This window comes from Leptodactylus fuscus, chromosome 6, assembly GCF_031893055.1.
Source record: "Leptodactylus fuscus isolate aLepFus1 chromosome 6, aLepFus1.hap2, whole genome shotgun sequence".
In the NCBI taxonomy this organism is placed as follows: Eukaryota; Metazoa; Chordata; class Amphibia; order Anura; family Leptodactylidae; genus Leptodactylus; species Leptodactylus fuscus.
The window spans coordinates 115,038,710-115,044,167 of NC_134270.1; positions in this window are offsets into that span (position 1 = coordinate 115,038,710).

Genomic DNA, 5,458 nt, shown 5'->3' on the forward strand with positions numbered 1-5,458 from the left:
ATGCCACCCCAGACACTGCGCAGCCAAAAACTCCCCAGGTAAGAAAAATAGAAAGTAAAGAACCTAAATACTCCTAACAAATACTGTGTGCAGGGGCCACTGTGGGGCATAATACTGTGTGTAAGGGCCACTAAGGGACATAAATACTGTGTGCAGGGGCCACTAAGGGACATAATACGGTGTGCAGGGGCCACTATGGGGGATAATACTGTGTGCAGGGGCCACTATGGGGGATAATAGTGTGTGCAGGGGCCACTAAGGTACATCATACTGTGTGCAGGGGCCACTAAGGGGCATACTACTGTGTGCAGGGACCACTAAGGGACATAATACTATGTGTAGGAGTCACTAAGGGACATAATAGAGTGCGCAGGAATGCGGAGGAGAGGTCGGTCAAGGTCTTTGGCGTCGGTGTCAGTCGGGGGAGGGCCATGTTGTTTTTTTCCTGTCTCCCCCCCACCTTTCTGCTCAGGTATGTGTTGGTACTTACCAACAAACTCTCCCAGATTGCCATTGGTTTCATCCTAGATCCAGAAGCTTCTATCAGTGGACAGATTTCTCCTATCACAATGGTGATTGGTGGTTCAATCCTGCAGCGGAAAATTCAGCTTTAAAAGGGGGAGATTCCCCGCCATCAAATAGTCTGTCTGTGAAGAGCTATAAATTGGAGCCCCCGCCAACCATCCCCCTTTTTTAAAAGACAATTCTCCTTTAAGTCATGATGTTTGTTAGTGGGAATTGGTCACCCAGCTAATGCTGGATGGACTGGGTGTATATAGATTTAATGATACATTTTGATAAGTTACTGGTTATGGTAATGTTATCTCTTTGAATTAATATATTTATTTAATTTACTCAAGTTTAATTTTTTAATAACTTATGTCATCCTTAGTAAACATCTTGGCCTTATTTAACCCCTTCCCGACATCTGCCGTAATAGTACGGCACTGCCGAGAAGGACTTCCCGCAAACCGCCGTACTACACAGCTGATTACCAGGCAGATGTCTGATTACTGTGCTGGGACTGTAACGAGCCGCACCTGTGTCCTCATCACATGACCATGGACCGTAAATCACATGACCATGGTCACACTGTTATCCTCTAGAACAGGGGTCTCAAACTCAATTTACACGGGGGCCACTGGAGGTAGAGTCTGGGTGAGGCTGGGCCGCATCAGGTTTTCCACAAGCTATGCTTGCCGCAGCAAATTTAGCTCCGCCCAATTTAATGATAACTCCACCCATTCTTATTCATTTTTCATGTGCCCCCACACAGTACAGTCCTATGAAAAAGTTTGGGCACCCCTATTAATCTTAATCATTTTTAGTTCTAAATATTTTGGTGTTTGCAACAGCCATTTCAGTTTGATATATCTAATAACTGATGGACACAGTAATATTTCAGGATTGAAATGAGGTTTATTGTACTAACAGAAAATGCGCAATATGCATTAAACCAAAATTTGACCGGTGCAAAAGTATGGGCACCCTTATCATTTTATTGATTTGAATACTCCTAACTACTTTTTACTGACTTACTGAAGCACAAAATTGGTTTTGTAACCTCAGTGAGCTTTGAACTTCATAGCCAGGTGTATCCAATCATGAGAAAAGGTATTTAAGGTGGCCAATTGCAAGTTGTTCTACTATTTGAATATCCTCTGAAGAGTGGCATCATGGGCTACTCAAAACAACTCTCAAATGATCTGAAAACAAAGATTGTTCAACATAGTTGTTCAGCGGAAGGATACAAAACGTTGTCTCAGAGATTTAACCTGTCAGTTTCCACTGTGAGGAACATAGTAAGGAAATGGAAGACCACATCCCTGTTCTTGTTAAGCCCAGAAGTGGCAGGCCAAGAAAAATATCAGAAAGGCAGAGAAGAAGAATGGTGAGAACAGTCAAGGACAATCCACAGACCACCTCCAAAGAGCTGCAGCATCATCTTGCTGCAGATGGTGTCACTGTGCATCGGTCAACTATACAGCGCACTTTGCACAAATAGAAGCTGTATGGGAGAGTGATGAGAAAGAAGCCGTTTCTGCACATACGCCACAAATAGAGTTGCCTGAGGTATGCAAAAGCACATTTGGAGAAGCCAACTTCATTTTGGAAACAAAGATTGAGTTGTTTGGTTATAAAAAAAGGCGTTATGCATGGCGTCCAAAAAGAAACAGCATTCCAAGAAAAACACATGCTACCCACTGTAAAATTTGGTGGAGGTTCCATCATGCTTTGGGCTGTGTGGCCAATGCCGGCATCGGGAATCTTGTTAAAGTTGAGGGTCGCATGGATTCCACTCAGTATCAGCAGATTCTTGAGAATAATGTTCAAGAATCAGTGACGAAGTTGAAGTTACGCCGGGGATGGATATTTCAGCAAGACAATGATCCAAAACACCGCTCCAAATCCTCAGGCATTCATGCAGAGGAACAATTACAATGTTCTGGAATGGCCATCCCAGTCCCCAGACCTGAATATCATTGAACATCTGTGGGATGATTTGAAGCGGGCTGTCCATGCTCGGCGACCATCTAACTTAACTGAACTTGAATTGTTTGTCCAAAATACCTTTATCCAGGATCCAGGAACTGATTAAAAGCTACAGGAAGCGACTAGAGGCTGTTATCTTTGCAAAAGGAGGATGTACTAAATATTAATGTCACTTTTCTGTTGAGGTGCCCATACTTTTGCACCGGTCAAATTTTGGTTTAATGCATATTGCACATTTACTGTTAGTACAATAAACCTCATTTCAATCCTGAAATATTACTGTGTCCATCAGTTATTAGATATATCAAACTGAAATGGCTGTTGCAAATACCAAAATATTTAGAACTAAAAATGATTAAGATTAATAGGGGTGCCCAAACTTTTTCATAGGACTGTATAATCCTTCTACAGTCACCCGTACATTATATGTCACCACATTATAATGTTCCCTTCCAACTGCCCCACAGTATTAGGTCCCTCTCCTGGTGCCCCAGTTTAAACTGGGGGAAACTAGAGGGGACATGAAACTGGGGCAGCTGGAGGGGGACATAAAACAGTGGGGTTAGTTGGAGGGGGGCAATAAATTAATGGCAGCTGAAGTGGGACATTAAACTGGGGCAACTAGAGGGGGACATTAAACTCAGGAGGCTAGAGGCAGACATTAAACTGTAGGGGTAGGTGGATGGTGACAATAAACTGGGGCAACTAGAGGCATACAGCTCCCCCTCCAGCTACTCCCACGGTTTAATTCCCCCTCCAGTTGTCCCCAGTTTAAGTGCCCCCATTCATCTACCCTCAGTTTCATCTCCCCCCACCATTTCTCCCCCAGTTTGATATCCCCCTTCATGTCCCCCCTCCATCTGTCCCCAGTTTTATGTCGTCCCTCCATCTGCCCCAGTTTCATGTGCCCCATCATCTGCCCCCAGTTTCATATTCCCCTCCATCTGCCCCAAATTCAGATACCCCCTTCATATGCCCCCATTTTCATGCTCCCCCTTCCATCTGTGACCCCAGGTTCATGTCCCCCCCTCCATCTCTGCCCCGAGGTTACTGACACACACACACACTGACACACACACACACACTGACACACACTCCATCTCACATTCCTCTCAGTACTACATCTCTTCATCTTTCGGCCGGCACACTAAGACACGCCTCCAATAGTCACGTGACGTCTGACGTCACACACAGGTTAAGTTTTACTTAAACTTTCCTCCGATCACTCCCCCGCTCTTATAACAGCAATAAAAGTGATGGGTGATCAGTGGAAAGGTAGTACTGCTGAAGTTTAAGACTCAAGGACCTGTGTGTGACGTCAGACGTCACATGACTATTGGAGGCGTGTCTTAGTGTGCCGGCCGAAAGATGACTATAGCGGGACATGCAGGGAGCTGTGCGGGGGCCGCAAACTTTCATCCCGAGGGCCGCAGTTGGCCCGTGGGCCGCAAGTTTGAGACCCCTGCTCTAGAAGTAACAGAATGAATGACAATAAGCCGAGATCTAGAAAACTGTGAGGAATTGATACAGAAAGTATATTGGAAAATTGTATATCTTTTTATTGTACATATGTTTGTCAATATTGGTCTGAAAGTGGCCAACCCCTTTAAAGAGTTAATAAACTTTGAAAATGTGGTTTTGAATTATTTGAGAGACACAGTTTTGAAAATGGGGTCATTACGGAGGCTTCTAATATATATGCCTTGAAAATCCCCATCAGGACGGAAGTGGTCTCTAAAAAAATTTCCACCAAATTTCCGAGTATTTCATAAATAAATGCAAAGAAATTACCTCTAACATGAAATACAATGTGTCTTGAAATAAAACAGTCTCTTTACCTTGGGTAAGTTAATGTGTCCCAAAGTTACAGTCCTATGAAAAAGTTTGGGCACCCCTATTAATCTTAATAATTTTTAGTTCTAAATATTTTGGTGTTTGCAACAGCCATTTGAGTTTGATATATCTAATAACTGATGGACACAGTAATATTTCAGGATTGAAATGAGGTTTATTGTACTAACAGAAAATGTGCAATATCCATTAAACCAAAATTTGACTGGTGCAAAAGTATGGGCACCTCAACAGAAAAGTGACATTAATATTTAGTAGATCCTCCTTTTGCAAAGATAACAGCCTCTAGTCGCTTCCTGTAGCTTTTAATCAGTTCCTGGATCCTGGATGAAGGGATTTTGGACCATTCCTCTTTACAAAACAATTCAAGTTCAGTTAAGTTTGATGGTCGCCGAGCATGGACAACCCGCTTCAAATCATCCCACAGATGTTCAATGATATTCAGGTCTGGGGACTGGATGGCCATTCCAGAACATTGTAATTGTTCCTCTGCATGAATGCCTGAGTCGATTTGGAGCGGTGTTTTGGATCATTGTCTTGCTGAAATATCCATCCCCGGCGTAACTTCAACTTCGTCACTGATTCTTGAACATTATTCTCAAGAATCTGCTGATACTGAGTGGAATCCATGCGACCCTCAACTTTAACAAGATTCCCGGTGCTGGCATTGGCCACACAGCTCCAAAGCATGATGGAACCTCCACCAAATTTTACAGTGGGTAGCATGTGTTTTTCTTGGAATGCTGTTTTTTGGACGCCATGCATAATGCCTTTTTGTATGACCAAACAACTCAATCTTTGTTTCATCAGTCCACAGGACCTTCTTCCAAAATTAAGCTGGCTTGTCCAAATGTGCTTTTGCATTCCTCAGGCGACTCTGTTTGTGGCGTGCTTGCAGAAACGGCTTCTTTCGCATCACTCTCCCATACAGCTTCTCCTTGTGCAAAGTGCGCTGTATTGTTGACCGATGCACAGTGACACCATCTGCAGCAAGATGATGCTGCAGCTCTTTGGAGGTGGTCTGTGGATTGTCCTTGACTGTTCTCACCATTCTTCTTCTCTGCCTTTCTGATATTTTTCTTGGCCTGCCACTTCTGGGCTTAACAAGAACTGT